A 17,326-nucleotide genomic window follows, 5' to 3' on the forward strand; every position below is an offset into this window, starting at 1 on the left:
TTTAAAATGTTGAATGCACGGGCCTATTATGGATGAATTGTCCTGTTTTCCTGCTTTGGTTGCCGTTCGATCGATGCAAGAGCAGAGCAGAGATGGAAAAGAAAGCGAGACATCTCACTCGCTCCTTTTTTCCCCTCCTTCATATACAGTCAATGGACTAAGCGAATCAGACCCAGCTGCTAATTTATTGGTGCCTTATGGGAGAGCCTCCCCTTGGCAGACGGGAACTTTAAAACCTGGTTAACGGCCTGAGTGGGACATCTAAATGTATCCACCATCTTTGGCAAGAGCTCAAGAGAGCGAGAGCGGAGGATTTCCTGTGTTTAGCGCGGAAGGACACCCGTCTGCCGCGGTGTGGGGGTTGTGAAGCGGTCTGGATGAGATTTCCTCTGGCGGCGGAGTGATTTTGGCTGCCTTTTTGCATTTCAGTGTGAAGTCAATGCGAATCTGCAACACGGAAGAACATGGCGACTTCACTTCATGAGGGGCCCGCTAACCAACTCGATCTGCTCATCAGAGCAGGTAACGGGGTATTTTTAGAACTCGTTCTACCGGCGACCGTTTGTTGACACGTTGTGTGTTTATTTTAGCGACCGCTTGCGCCCCCCATATCCGTTAAGTAGTTTGGTGAAATAATGGAGGGCAAAAGCAGGAAGTGATCACCTTGCTTAGTAACCTGCATGGCGATGTCCGCTTTCTTCAGTCCTTCTTAAAATGTTTAAAATTACCGTTTTGGATTTGAGCACTGAGGATTAGACCGCAATCTGCACGTATCAGCGTGCATATCGTGATTTATAGTTTCTTCGTCCATGTGTATCATAATAACTGGTTATTCTGGCAGAGAGGAGCCCGCTGAAACCAGGAAGTGTTGTAGATGTGTTTGTCTTTCCTACGTCTTTGCCACGCTGTCTGAGTCGGAAGGGCATGTGGGTTTATGTTTATTCCGCGTTTTATCATGGCTTTAAATACACAATCTGTTTATATGATCTACCTATATTGAATCAATTTATGTTGTGATTTTATCCCTGTATTGAAATATAGTCTACGATATATTTTTCCTTGTTGAATAACACATACAGCCAGTTTGTTTCAAACATTGAATGACACGGAAGTGAGTGTAAACATTTAGTTGAAAGCTGTATTCTAGTCATTTTGTGACTTTTTTCCCCATCTGTTTTCAGTCATGTACCGTTTTTCTGAGTCGGATTCGCACCGTTATCTAAGTGTGGGCCCAGTGGTTTATCCCGTGAAGTGGCTGCTAACGGTTTTTCCTGGCTTTTGCGTTTACTCACTAGCGATTTTTAAGTGCAAATCGTGTCTCGTTTAAGTTCAGTTCGCCATACAAAGGTTATTATTTTTACATTGTCTAGAGTGTTGCATTTTCTTCCTTTGATTTAACGATGATTTAAAAAAAAATATTTTTGGATCATTTTCGATGGCGGGAAGCATTGTTATGCATCTAGGCGGGTTGTGGCTTGATTGACAGGTCCATTTGACCAACGGCGCTCGTGAGGCGTTCGAAATCTTCCCACCAGCCAATGAGTGCTGCTAGACGGGTGGGCGTAAGATTACTGACTTATCCAATGGTGTCCGGGCGGGGAGTGAGTGACGTGGGGACGGAGACCCGTCTTCGAAGAGAACTGGAGGGAAAGGCGACGCGAGTGTAAACACGGAAGTCAAATAGGGGACTGCACTACTTTGTGTCGGACTTGCTATTATTGGCTCGGTCAAATAGTACCAGCTTTTTCTTTCTTGCTTGTCGAGACGTAATGATGAAAATCATATTTATTCACACGCATTTTGTACTTTTGAAATATGCTGACTTTTAGCCTCAATTGCTTTTTACAGATGTTAATTCATTTTCTTAAATACAATGACTGAATAAGGTAGTGCAGCAGTACTATTTCAACCCGAGTCCGTACTCAACCAAATATTCGGATAACCAACCTCTTCTATTAACCAAACACTAAAACACTCACTGTTGAACGAATCCTAGAAATATGAAAATGCATAACATTTTACTTAACTTTACAGTAAAAAAGTTAACTTTTAAAATATATTTTTAAAGTGTTAACACTTTTATAAATCCGTATGTATAATATGCTTACAGATAAATGCATCTTAGTATGTATGTCAAATGTCTGTGTTTATTTCTAGCCTATGTATCGGTGTCAAAGTATCCAGTCTATGTTATGGTCTATGGTGGGTTTATTTAGGTAGTCCTGCCTGGTTTCAACGGCAGCTCGGCCTATCAGGTGCCTATAGTAGTTCTGCTTGTTTGTGTGTGTGTGTGTGGGGGCTACAGTTTGTTTGCGCTTGGGACGACGGGTAGTGTGTGTGTCAGGGTCTGAATGAGAGGGATTGGGGGGGGGCAGCAGTCAGTCTTCCTAAAGATAACCCTTCTCCCCTACCCTGTGCCTGCCTCGTAGCCAAACATGGGCAGGGGTGATGGTAACCAGATACGTGCTTCCCAGAGAGGGACAACAACAGGTGCCCTGGGATTGGTCCCAAATGGCACCCTATCCACTTTATAGTGCACTACTTTTGACCAGGGCCCAGAGCGCTCTGGTCTGCTCTGTACTGTAAATGTAATCCCTAGGTTTAGTCTGTCTCCTAGTTCCTCAGAAGGACTACATACCCCATACTAATAAATTGCATAATTTTTCCTCGTCTCCTTTTTTTTTTGTGAAACAATTCCTAGCCCAAATGATTTACCATGACCAGATGAGCACAAGGAAATCCTCTAGACCTCTTGTTGTAGACAGCCCGTAATGAGGAAAACAGATTGGGTCATTTTACAAGGAAAAACCTTAGGGCCCAAAGGAAAGGAGGAAACTATGACTTCTAACCAATACTTATTATATGGTTAGTTAGTTATTGTTAGTTAGTTATAGATGGTTAGTTATTTGGTTAGTTAGTTACTTGATGCTCTGTAACATCTGTTTTAAGGTCAGTCTGACACTGTAGGTCATGGTGGTAAAGAGAGACTTTTATTTGCAGCTGATCCTACATCAGTTATGCCATAGTAACGGGAGACGGAACGGTTGCTAGGGGCGCCAGAGAGAGGATGTCCGCTTTGACAGACTTTAGAAGTCCTGTGTGAAGTGTAGTAAACAAGCCATTTGAAGTGTCTCAACCTTTTTAGTTTGGTAGTAAACTGTTAATGGTGGAACACCGACAGTGTTTTCACAATAAAAACCAAACCGTGGTAACAGACTTGAGGTAACCAAACACCACTTTTATTTCCAGTAGGATGCATCAGAACCCCTCTGTACTGTACAAGTGATGAAATGTCTACAGCGGCTGTACAGACCTGCAACGGTGCTTTTCACCTCTACTAACGTGTGTTTCCTTTGTTTCAGTGGAGGCGTCCGTCCATTACCAACAGTCTGGCACCAGCATCTACTGTTCTGATAAGACCATCGAGGCTGCCGAGGCTCTGCTGCACATGGACTCTGTTACCAGCCTGAGAGGAGACCGCAGCCCAGGTATTCACCATGACATATTCCACCCATAAACAGCAGCCCAGGTATTCACCATGACATATTCCATCCATAAACAGGTATTCACCATGACATATTCCATCCATAAACAGCAGCCCAGGTATTCACCATGACATATTCCATCCATAAGCAGGTATTCACCATGACATATTCCATCCATAAGCAGGTATTCACCATGACATATTCCATCCATAAGCAGGTATTCACCATGACATATTCCATCCATAAGCAGGTATTCACCATGACATATTCCACCCATAACCAGGTATTCACCATGACATATTCCATCCATAAGCAGGTATTCACCATGACATATTCCACCCATAACCAGGTATTCACCATGACATATTCCATCCATAAGCAGGTATTCACCATGACATATTCCATCCATAAGCAGCAGCCCAGGTATTCACCATGACATATTCCATCCATAAACAGCAGCCCAGGTATTCACCATGACATATTCCATCCATAAGCAGGTATTCACCATGACATATTCCATCCATAAGCAGGTATTCACCATGACATATTCCATCCATAAGCAGCAGCCCAGGTATTCACCATGACATATTCCATCCATAAGCAGGTATTCACCATGACATATTCCATCCATAAGCAGCAGCCCAGGTATTCACCATGACATATTCCATCCATAAACAGCAGCCCAGGTATTCACCATGACATATTCCATCCATAAACAGCAGCCCAGGTATTCACCATGACATATTCCATCCATAAACAGCAGCCTAGGTATTCACCATGACACATTCCATCCATAAGCAGGTATTCACCATGACATATTCCATCCATAAGCAGCAGCCCAGGTATTCACCATGACATATTCCATCCATAAGCAGCAGCCCAGGTATTCACCATGACATATTCCATCCATAAGCAGCAGCCCAGGTATTCACCATGACATATTCCATCTATAAGCAGGTATTCACCATGACATATTCCATCCATAAGCAGCAGCCCAGGTATTCACCATGACATATTCCATCCATAAGCAGGTATTCACCATGACATATTCCATCCATAAGCAGGTATTCACCATGACATATTCCATCTATAACCAGGTATTCACCATGACATATTCCATCCATAAGCAGCAGCCCAGGTATTCACCATGACATATTCCATCCATAAGCAGGTATTCACCATGACATATTCCATCCATAAACAGCAGCCCAGGTATTCACCATGACACATTCCATCCATAAACAGCAGCCCAGGTATTCACCATGACATATTCCACCCATAACCAGGTATTCACCATGACATATTCCATCTATAACCAGGCATTCACCATGACATATTCCATCCATAAACAGCAGCCCAGGTATTCACCATGACATATTCCATCCATAAACAGCAGCCCAGGTATTCACCATGACATATTCCATCCATAAACAGCAGCCCAGGTATTCACCATGACACATTCCATCCATAAGCAGGTATTCACCATGACATATTCCATCCATAAGCAGCAGCCCAGGTATTCACCATGACATATTCCATCCATAAGCAGCAGCCCAGGTATTCACCATGACATATTCCATCCATAAGCAGCAGCCCAGGTATTCACCATGACATATTCCATCCATAAGCAGGTATTCACCATGACATATTCCACCCATAAGCAGCAGCCCAGGTATTCACCATGACATATTCCATCCATAAGCAGGTATTCACCATGACATATTCCATCCATAAGCAGGTATTCACCATGACATATTCCATCTATAAGCAGGTATTCACCATGACATATTCCATCTATAAGCAGGTATTCACCATGACATATTCCATCTATAAGCAGGTATTCACCATGACATATTCCATCCATAAGCAGCAGCCCAGGTATTCACCATGACATATTCCATCTATAAGCAGGTATTCACCATGACATATTCCATCCATAAGCAGGTATTCACCATGAAATATTCCATCCATAAGCAGGTATTCACCATGACATATTCCATCCATAAGCAGCAGCCCAGGTATTCACCATGACATATTCCATCTATAACCAGGTATTCACCATGACATATTCCATCCATAAGCAGCAGCCCAGGTATTCACCATGACATATTCCATCCATAAACAGCAGCCCAGGTATTCACCATGACATATTCCATCCATAAGCAGGTATTCACCATGACATATTCCACCCATAACCAGGTATTCACCATGACATATTCCATCCATAACCAGGTATTCACCATGACATATTCCATCCATAAACAGCAGCCCAGGTATTCACCATGACACATTCCATCCATAAACAGCAGCCCAGGTATTCACCATGACATATTCCACCCATAACCAGGTATTCACCATGACATATTCCATCCATAAGCAGCAGCCCAGGTATTCACCATGACATATTCCATCCATAAGCAGGTATTCACCATGACATATTCCACCCATAAGCAGGTATTCACCATGACATATTCCATCCATAAGCAGCCGAGAGACTAGAACAGAGAGACATCATTGATGTCGTAGATCTCCGATGATGTCATACGAATGTTGGTGTTCACACAACGTTACATCCACCAGAACACACACTGTTTCTCTCTCAACGTTTTCCCTCTTGTCCCACTAGATGTGTTCATCCCGGCAGGGTGTGGGACCACCCCAGACTTCATCCACGCGGCGATGCGTCCAGACGTGATGACCGAGACTGTGGTGGAGGTGTCTACGGAAGACTGTATGGACGAGGACATGGAGGTCACCCTCATAGAGGAACCAGACGAGTCAGAGCCTGACCAACATCCTGTCAAGAAGAAGAAAGGTTAGTGATGAGGACACGGAGGTCACCCTCCTAGAGGAACCAGAGCCTGACCACCGACCTGTTAGGGATGAGGACACGGAGGTCACCCTCCTAGAGGAACCAGAGCCTGACCACCGACCTGTTAGGGATGAGGACACGGAGGTCACCCTCCTAGAGGAACCAGAGCCTGACCACCGACCTGTCAGGAAGAAGAAAGGTTAGTAATGAGGACACGGAGGTCACCCTCCTAGAGGAACCAGAGCCTGACCACCGACCTGTTAGGGATGAGGACACGGAGGTCACCCTCCTAGAGGAACCAGAGCCTGACCACCGACCTGTTAGGGATGAGGACACGGAGGTCACCCTCCTAGAGGAACCAGAGCCTGACCACCGACCTGTTAGGGATGAGGACACGGAGGTCACCCTAGAATACTGGCTATCCACTGAGAAATCAAGAAACTTTCCATAATACTACCCAAAGATACTGTCTGTTGATTGGAGATACTGTCTGTTGATTGGAGATACTGTCTGTTGATTGGAGATACTGTCTGTTGATTGGAGATACTGGCTGTTGATTGGAGATACTGGCTGTTGATTGGAGATACTGGCTGTTGATTGGAGATGCTGGCTGTTGATTGGAGATGCTGGCTGTTGATTGGAGATGCTGGCTGTTGATTGGAGATGCTGGCTGTTGATTGGAGATGCTGGCTGTTGATTGGAGATGCTGGCTGTTGATTGGAGATGCTGGCTGTTGATTGGAGATGCTGGCTGTTGATTGGAGATGCTGGCTGTTGATTGGAGATGCTGGCTGTTGATTGGAGATGCTGGCTGTTGATTGGAGATGCTGGCTGTTGATTGGAGATACTGGCTGTTGATTGGAGATACTGGCTGTTGATTGGAGATACTGGCTGTTGATTGGAGATACTGGCTGTTGATTGGAGATACTGGCTGTTGATTAAGACATCAAAGTAATGCTAAAGAGCCTAAATGGTTTTAATGATAAAGGTACTATAAAGATGATGATGGTTAATAGGACTGAATTGTCAGACTGGTTGTATCTTGTAGACAGGATGTTGATGTTAAATAGGACTGGCTGTATCTTGTAGACAGGATGTTGATGTTAAATAGGACTGGCTGTATCTTGTAGACAGGATGTTGATGTTAAATAGGACTGGTTGTATCTTGTAGACAGGATGTTGATGTTCAATAGGACTGGCTGTATCTTGTAGACAGGATGTTGATGTTAAATAGGACTGGCTGTATCTTGTAGACAGGATGTTGATGTTAAATAGGACTGGCTGTATCTTGTAGACAGGATGTTGATGTTAAATAGGACTGGCTGTATCTTGCAGACAAGATGTTGATGTTAAATAGGACTGGCTGTATCTTGCAGACAGGATGTTGATGTTCAATAGGACTGGCTGTATCTTGTAGACAGGATGTTGATGTTCAATAGGACTGGCTGTATCTTGCAGACAGGATGTTGATGTTCAATAGGACTGGCTGTATCTTGCAGACAGAAAGAGCGCCGTCTATTGGCATATTGGGAGATTGCACGCAATGTGAAATGCTCATGTCTTGATTTGATTGATTTTGAATAACTTTATTGGTCTGTTTGTCTGTGTAGCGGGGAGGAAGCCAAAGACCCACCTGCCTGCTGTGTCCAACGGATCGCCGGACCTCAGCATCAAGAGAAAACCCAGAGAAGGGAAAGGTGGGACACCAAATATACAGAAAGGACACATCCATAAACCCCTAGGACTTCATGTGTTGATTAGGGGCTTGGACTTAGTTTTCCCACAACCAAGTGTTCATCAACCATATTCTTTGTGAAGTCTAACCTGTTGTTTAAGGCTCTAAACGTAGAGGAAGGGATAAGTGTGGTCTCTGTCCGACCGACCCGCCTGTCTCTCTGTCCGACCGACCCGCCTGTCTCTGTCCGACCGACCCGCCTGTCTCTGTCCGACCGACCCGCCTGTCTCTCTGTCCGACCGACCCGCCTGTCTCTCTGTCGGCCGACCCGCCTGTCTCTCTGTCGGCCGACCCGCCTGTCTCTCTGTCGGCCGACCCGCCTGTCTCTCTGTCGGCCGACCCGCCTGTCTCTCTGTCGGCCGACCCGCCTGTCTCTCTGTCGGCCGACCCGCCTGTCTCTCTGTCGGCCGACCCGCCTGTCTCTCTGTCGACCGACCCGCCTGTCTCTCTGTCCGACCGACCCGCCTGTCCCTCTGTCCGACCGACCCGCCTGTCCCTCTGTCGACCGACCCGCCTGTCCCTCTGTCCGACCGACCCGCCTGTCCCTCTGTCCGACCGACCCGCCTGTCTCTCTGTCCGCCCGACCCGCCTGTCTCTCTGTCCGACCGACCCGCCTGTCTCTCTGTCCGACCGACCCGCCTGTCTCTCTGTCCGACCGACCCGCCTGTCTCTCTGTCCGACCGACCCGCCTGTCTCTCTGTCCGACCGACCCGCCTGTCTCTCTGTCCGACCGACCCGCCTGTCTCTCTGTCCGACCGACCCGCCTGTCTCTCTGTCCGACCGACCCGCCTGTCTCTCTGTCCGACCGACCCGCCTGTCTCTCTGTCCGACCGACCCGCCTGTCTCTCTGTCCGACCGACCGACCCGCCTGTCTCTCTGTCCGACCGACCGACCCGCCTGTCTCTCTGTCCGACCGACCGACCCGCCTGTCTCTGGTCCCCCAGGCAGCACCACGTACCTGTGGGAGTTCCTGTTGGACTTGCTTCAGGACAAGAACACGTGTCCCAGGTACATCAAGTGGACTCAGAGGGAGAAGGGCATCTTCAAGCTGGTGGACTCCAAGGCCGTGTCCAAGCTCTGGGGCAAACACAAGAACAAACCTGACATGAACTATGAGACCATGGGACGCGCTCTGAGGTGAGGGTTTACCCTACAACCGTCTAGCACTTGAAATGGCATTGACTGTGGAAGAGGCTTTAAGCTGAGTTAGGTGTGTAGCTTGTTGGTTTGGATGAGTTCCTCTGAGGAACATGAGTTAATGTGTAGGTTGTTGGTTTGGAGGAACATGATCCCCTCCCTCTCTCTCTCCCTCTCCTCTCTCCCTATCCCCTCCCTCCTCTATTTCCCTCCCTCTGTCTTCCCTCTCTCTCTCCCCCTCCTCTCTCCCTATCCCCTCCCTCCGTCTCCCCACCCCTCTCTCCCTATCCCCTCCCTCCGTCTCCCCACCCCTCTCTCCCTATCCCCTCCCTCCACTATTTCCTCCCTCTCTCCCTCCTCCTCTCTCCCTCCCTCTCTCCCTCCCTCTCTCCCTCCCTCTCTCCCTCCCTCTCTCTCCTCCTTCTCTCTCCCTCCTTCTCTCTCCCTCCTTCTCTCTCTCCCTCCTTCTCTCTCCCTCCTTCTCTCTCCCTCCTTCTCTCTCCCTCCTTCTCTCTCCCTCCTTCTCTCTCCCTCCTTCTCTCTCCCTCCTTCTCTCTCTCCCTCTCTCCCTCCCTCTCTCCCTCCTCTCTCTCCCTCCCTCTCTCCCTCCCTCTCTCTCCTCCCTCTCTCTCCCTCCTTCTCTCCCTCCCTCTCTCCCTCCTTCTCTCTCCCTCCTTCTCTCTCCCTCCTCCTCTCTCCCTCCTCCTCTCTCCCTCCTTCTCTCTCCCTCCTCCTCTCTCCCTCCTCCTCTCTCCCTCCTCCTCTCTCCCTCCTCCTCTCTCCCTCCTTCTCTCTCCCTCCTTCTCTCTCCCTCCTTCTCTCTCCCTCCTTCTCTCTCCCTCCTTCTCTCTCCCTCCTTCTCTCTCCCTCCTTCTCTCTCCCTCCTTCTCTCTCCCTCCTTCTCTCTCCCTCCTTCTCTCTCTCCCTCCTTCTCTCTCCCTCCTTCTCTCTCCCTCCCTCTCTCCCTCCTTCTCTCTCCCTCCTTCTCTCTCCCTCCTTCTCTCCCTCCCTCTCTCCCTCCTTCTCTCTCCCTCCTTCTCTCTCCCTCCTCCTCTCTCCCTCCTTCTCTCTCCCTCCTCTCTCTCTCCCTCCTCCTCCTCTCTCCCTCCTCCTCTCTCCCTCCTCCTCTCTCCCTCCTCCTCTCTCCCTCCTCCTCTCTCCCTCCTTCTCTCTCCCTCCTCCTCTCTCCCTCCTCCTCTCTCCCTCCTCCTCTCTCCCTCCTCCTCTCTCCCTCCTTCTCTCACCCTCCTCTCTCCCTATCCCCTCTCTCTCTCTCTCCCCTCCTCTCCCTATCCCCTCTCTCCCTCCCTTCCTCTCCCTCCCTCACCCTCCCTCACCCTCCTCTCTCCCTCCTTCTCCTCCCTCTCTACCAGGTACTACTACCAACGTGGTATACTGGCCAAGGTCGAAGGTCAGCGGCTGGTCTACCAGTTCAAGGAGATGCCCAAGAACATCGTTGTCATCGAGGACGACAAGGCCGACTCGAGATCGGGTGATCTTATTGGCTCAGAGAAGTCTTACCACGAGAGAGTCCTGCCCTCGTCGGAGACGATACTGAATGTGGCCGAGCTCGCCACGACGCCCACCATCCTGAGGGGTGGGACTAGAACCGTGGTCCATCCTCCGGTTGCTAAGGGCAACAAGGCAGTGGTGACAGGGGCGGGGCGGCGGTGGGGGTTCCGAGGATAGTGACCATTTCCACGGCGCCAGACGGAACCCAGACGCAGCATTCTCACACGGCCATCATCCCCACTGCCTCAGGACCCAGGTTAGAGACACACCCTAATACTGACCCTGAAACATACATCATCCCCACTGCCTCAGGACCCAGGTTAGAGACACACCCTAATACTGACCCTGAAACACACATCATCCCCACTGCCTCAGGGCCCAGGTTAGAGACACACCCTAATACTGACCCTGAAACACACATCATCGCCACTGCCTCAGGACCCAGGTTAGAGACTCACCCTAATACTGACCCTGAAACACACAATTCACTTTGGAGGTTTTATGCTGAATGTAAAAGAGTTTATCTATCGATATCTAGTAAATTTGTATATACAAAATGTTGTCACGGACTCCATTTTGTTATCGTTTCCGTCTCCAGGACTGTAAGGGTTGCCATGCAAGTGCCTGTAGTCATGACAACGTCACTGGGCCAGAAGATCTCAACGGTTGCCGTGCAACAGGCGCCAGGGACGTCGGGAGGCCAAGCGACGTACCAATTGGCCAACGCCTCTCCCATCGGCACGGCAACGGGCAACGCAAACTCCCAACCGAAGGTGGGTAACCACGCTAGTTGGTGTGTCAGCTAGCTACTCTGTAGTGCAGACAGGCTGGACAGTTTGACGGCTGAGGGACACAAACCATCTCTTCTCTCCAGGTTGTGATCCAGACACCCCCCCACACACACACTCTGTATAGCTCTAAAATGTGTAGACCTGTTCCTAACCACATCTCTTCTCTCCAGGTTGTGAGTCAGACCACCCCCACTCTGTATAGATCTAGAATGTGTAGACCTGTTCCTAACCATCTCTCTCCTCTGCATGTTGTAATCAGACCCCCCACTCTGTATAGATCTAGAATGTGTAGACCTGTTCCTAACCATCTCTCTCCTCTGCATGTTGTAATCCAGACCCCCCACTCTGTATAGATCTAGAATGTGTAGACCTGTTCCTAACCATCTCTCTCCTCTGCAGGTTGTGATCCAGACCCCCACTCTGTATAGATATAGAATGTGTAGACCTGTTCCTAACCATCTCTCTCCTCTGCAGGTTGTGATCCAGACCCCCCACTCTGTATAGATATAGAATGTGTAGACCTGTTCCTAACCATCTCTCTCATCTGCAGGTTGTGATCCAGACCCCTCACTCTGTATAGATATAGAATGTGTAGACCTGTTCCTAACCATCTCTCTCCTCTGCAGGTTGTGATCCAGACCCCTCACTCTGTATAGATATAGAATGTGTAGACCTGTTCCTAACCATCTCTCTCCTCTGCAGGTTGTGATCCAGACCCCTCACTCTGTATAGATATAGAATGTGTAGACCTGTTCCTAACCATCTCTCTCCTCTGCAGGTTGTGATCCAGACCATCCCCACTCTGTATAGATATAGAATGTGTAGACCTGTTCCTAACCATCTCTCTCCTCTGCAGGTTGTGATCCAGACCATCCCCACTCTGTATAGATATAGAATGTGTAGACCTGTTCCTAACCATCTCTCTCCTCTGCAGGTTGTGATCCAGACCCCCCACTCTGTATAGATATAGAATGTGTAGACCTGTTCCTAACCATCTCTCTCCTCTGCAGGTTGTGATCCAGACCATCCCCACTCTGTATAGATCTAGAATGTGTAGACCTGTTCCTAACCATCTCTCTCCTCTGCAGGTTGTGATCCAGACCCCCCACTCTGTATAGATATAGAATGTGTAGACCTGTTCCTAACCATCTCTCTCCTCTGCAGGTTGTGATCCAGACCATCCCCACTATGGTTCCAGCCACAGCGGAGAACGGAGACAAGATCACGGTCCAACTGGCTAAGATCATCACCATCCCGGCCCACCAGCTGGCCCAGTACCAGCAGCAGAACAAGCCTGGCCTGGGGGGCTCCCCGACGGGCAGCATCTCTCTCCTGGGCGGGACAAACTCCTGGGGGGTACGAGCCCTGGCACCTCATGTTACCATGGCTGCAGGGACACAGGTGTCTGTTTTTAAAAATAGTTTTTTATTGGCCATTTTAAGCTAAAAATCTGAAAACACATTCTTTAAAACATCACAAGATACTGACATGCAAGTATAAAAGTATTGCATTTGGGCACAGACTTAATGTGTTTTTTGTTTATTAATTTGTATTTATTTTTGTTACAGTTCAAACATGAGTCTTCATTTATGGAATTACAAATTGTATCCCTGTGACCAAGGTGATGAGGCTGGGTTCCCACAACGCTGCATCATCATCAACAACAACAGACACATCATATCGTCACGACGACGCAAGGTGGCGGGACCGGGACGGCAGTGGTCACCGTGGCCGACGACAACAGCTAATCAGAGCGCTCCGGTGGCGGCATCCCATATCAGCGGCATCATCAAGAGATCTGGCACGGCGACTCGAGAGAACAGCAGCAGCAGGCCAAGACGCTGACCGTTAGAACGGTACAGGCCCTCCCCCGTCCAGACCACGTTACCGGAAGCACAGGAGATCATCACGGTAGTCGTCTAAATCAGAGGAGGTCCTGAGATCAAGTCAGAAGATCCGGAGTGCTGAGGCCACAAGTACGGACACACACACACACACACACACACACACACACACACACACACACACACACACACACACACACACACACACACAACATTGTTTGTACAGTTTTGCCCACATAGTTTGTTCCTCTTTTTCTACATGACAGTTTGAGAGACTATAAAGACCCACAACCAGCTCTGATTTACCCTGGGGGGGTCTACCTTCCTACCACAGCCTCATCTCTATGGAGACCCCATCGCATCCCAAATGGCCCCCTATTCCCTATACAGTACACTACTTCTGTAGGAAATAGGGTGTCATCTGAGCTGTACAATACTGTCGGTTACCCAGCCAACACAGGAGCCCAGCAATGACTTCTCAGAAGGGAAGAATCTCCTTCAGAAAAAGGGACCAAGTCAAGTTTATATCACTACAGGTTCTGTTTCTGGCAGACGACACTAGCTGACTAAGCTACAACGGACAAATGCAAACTTTAAAAAAGACAAAACGAGAACACTAAACAAAAAAGGCTAATTATTAAAAACCAAAAAAAAATGAACTGGAAAAGGAGAGAGATGGAGGAGGGGGTTTGTATAGAAATGTATCTGTGTACGACCAGCATTTGATTTGCCGAATCACTGTGCAGATTCCCGGTGCGTTAACCAACCACACGTAAAGACTGCGGGCTGTTCTAGGATCAGCTCTTACAAGGGGAAAATATAAAGCCAAGGGGACTTGTGTATATAACTATTATACAGTTTAGGGAATTGAATTCACGACAAACAGCCTTAGAATGATCTGTTCTTATTCGTCATTCATTGTTTATAAGGTCATTTAGCTTTTTTGTTTTGTGTGTTACGGGTTTCTTGACCATTTTGGATACCTTGTACCAAGCACAGTGTTATAGAACAATACGACAACAACCTTGTTCTCTTATAGTCTGAAGCCCAGGTCAGTGGGTCGGTTACAGGGTTTGGGGTCAAAACCATTACAATTCAGGAAGTAGACTGAAATTCCAATTCTCTTCAATGATAAAAAAAAAAAAAAAAAAAAATTAGCATCATTTAGCAATAGAAATGGAATTGACTCCAACCCCTGAGTTAGTTCCTAGTAGGCCTTGACCATAGGCCTGCGTCTACATCCCCACGGTAACGGTCTCTAGGGTAACTGCTCGTCAGCCATCTTGGCTCCGCCCCCTCCCTTTCCTTCAGCAGTTTCTGCTTTCCTTAGTCGTATGAAGTGGCAGAAAGCTGTTCGGAACTGAACTAGTTTGTATATTCAACATTTGAAGTATATTCTATTTTGTTGTACTCTTGTTTCAAAGTGTATTCAAGTAGATTTTACTGAAATATAAAAAAAACATTTGAATTAAACGACTTTCTGTTTTGTCTTTTGTTTAAATTAAATTATGCTTTTCCAAAGGTGATGTTTCTGCATTTGTGGTAAATGCTGTTGTTGGCTCAGCCGTGTAGACGGAGTACAGAAGTTTAGTAGCTCCAGAACCATTTAATCAGAGTTCTAGGTTCCATCCCCATCAGGAACATGTGTGTAGACGGAGTACAGAAGTTTAGTAGCTCCAGAACCATTTAATCAGAGTTCTAGGTTCCATCCCCATCAGGAACATGTGTGTAGACGGAGTACAGAAGTTTAGTAGCTCCAGAACCATTTAATCAGAGTTCTAGGTTCCATCCCCATCAGGAACATGTGTGTAGACGGAGTACAGAAGTTTAGTAGCTCCAGAACCATTTAATCAGAGTTCTAGGTTCCATTCCCATCAAGAACACACAGCAGAAGGTAGGTACTATGTCGTAGTTAATGTCCACATGCTGGTGATAACTGTAGTTCCACAGCTTACCACCAGGGGACATTGGATGGCATTTCAACTGGTGAGGTAGGAAGTGATTTATAATGTGTAGAACACCACACAGAGACAAAAGAAGGGCAGATTGTTTTATTGCACACAGGCTGACAGTTTGAATATAAACTATTGTCTTGGGACTGATGGACTGGAAATAACTGGGTCAGTTGGTAGTACGTGGCACCATGCCAGGGTATGGTTTAGTTTCCTACTGGGGCCACTGTACACCATGCCAGGGATATGGTTTAGTTTCCTACTGGGGCCACGGTACACCATGCCAGGGATATGGTTTTAGTTTCCTACTGGGGCCACTGTACACCATGCCAGGGATATGGTTTAGTTTCCTACTGGGGCCACTGTACACCATGCCAGGGATATGGTTTAGTTTCCTACTGGGGCCACTGGCACACCCATGCCAGGGATATGGTTTAGTTTCCTACTGGGGCCACTGTACACCATGCCAGGGATATGGTTTAGTTTCCTACTGGGGCCACTGTACACCATGCCAGGGATATGGTTTTAGTTTCCTACTGGGGCCACAGGTACACCATGCCAGGGGATATGGTTTAGTTTCCTACTGGGGCCACTGTACACCATGCCCAGGGATATGGTTTAGTTTCCTACTGGGGCCACTGTACCATGCGGGGATATGGTTTAGTTTCCTACTGGGGCCACTGTGTACACCATGCCAGGGATATGGTTTGGTTTCCTACTGGGCCACTGTACACCATGCCAGGGATATGGTTTAGTTTCCTACTGGGGCCACTGTACACCATGCCAGGGATATGGTTTAGTTTCCTACTGGGGCCACGGTACACCATGCCAGGGATGTGGTTTAGTTTCCTACTGGGGCCACTGTACACCATGCCAGGGATATGGTTTAGTTTCCTACTGGGGCCACTGTACACCATGCCAGGGATATGGTTTAGTTTCCTACTGGGGCCACTGTACACCATGCCAGGGATTATGGTTTGGTTTCTACTGGGGCCACTGTACACCATGCCAGGGATATGGTTTAGTTTTCCTACTGGGGCCACTGTACACCATGCCAGGGATATGGCTTAGTCTCCTACTGGGGCCACTACACCATGCCAGGGATATGGTTTAGTTTCCTACTGGGGCCACTACACCAGCCTTGGGGATATGGTTTGGTTTCCTACTGGGGCCATGTACACCATGCCAGAGGGATATGGTTTAGTTTCCTACTGGGGCCACTGTACACCATGCCAGGGATATGGTTTAGTTTCTACTGGGGCCACTGTACACTATGCCAGGGATATGGTTTAGTTTCCTACTGGGGCCACGGTACACCATGCCAGGGATATGGTTTAGTTTCCTACTGGGGCCACTGTACACCATGCCAGGGATATGGTTTAGTTTCCTACTGGGGCCACTGTACACCATGCCAGGGATATGGTTTAGTTTCCTACTGGGGCCTGTACACCATGTGCCAGGGATATGGTTTAGTTTCCTACTGGGGCCACGGTACACCATGCCAGGGATATGGTTTGGTTTCCTACTGGGGCACGGTACACCATGCCAGGGATATGGTTTAGTTTCCTACTGGGGCCACGAGTACACCATGCCAGGGATATGGTTTAGTTTTCCTACTGGGGCCACTGTACACCATGCCAGGGATATGGTTTAGTTTCCACCCATACAACATATAAACACACTACTGGAAGTTCGTTTATATTACAAATTAAATGTACCGTCGGGGTACGTTCAGATAGAAATATGCTATTTAGAACAAACGCTCACCTCTGACGTATACAGTAAGGAATCACGTTGGCTCTATTTAGTGGTATTTCTATGTGCAACTTTCAATAACGTTTTTGTACTGAACAAGTATCATTAGGCATTAATGACACACCTGACCAGTAAAGGACATGTATATATATATATATACACACAGTAAGAGGAAATGCTGATGAACATTACAAAACATATATATACCCTCTGCAGTTGAGGAAATGCTGTGAACATTACAAAACATATATATACCCTCTGCAGTTGAGGAAATGCTGTGAACATTACAAAACATATATATACC

General features: G+C 47.8%; 1 pseudogene; it reads left to right on the forward strand.

The window, feature by feature from the left end:
- Window positions 1-459: 459 nt before the first annotated feature.
- Window positions 460-13,323, forward strand: LOC124029641 (annotated as a pseudogene).
- Window positions 13,324-17,326: the final 4,003 nt, after the last annotated feature.

This window comes from Oncorhynchus gorbuscha, unplaced genomic scaffold (assembly GCF_021184085.1).
Source record: "Oncorhynchus gorbuscha isolate QuinsamMale2020 ecotype Even-year unplaced genomic scaffold, OgorEven_v1.0 Un_scaffold_7111, whole genome shotgun sequence".
Classification (NCBI taxonomy): domain Eukaryota; kingdom Metazoa; phylum Chordata; class Actinopteri; order Salmoniformes; family Salmonidae; genus Oncorhynchus; species Oncorhynchus gorbuscha.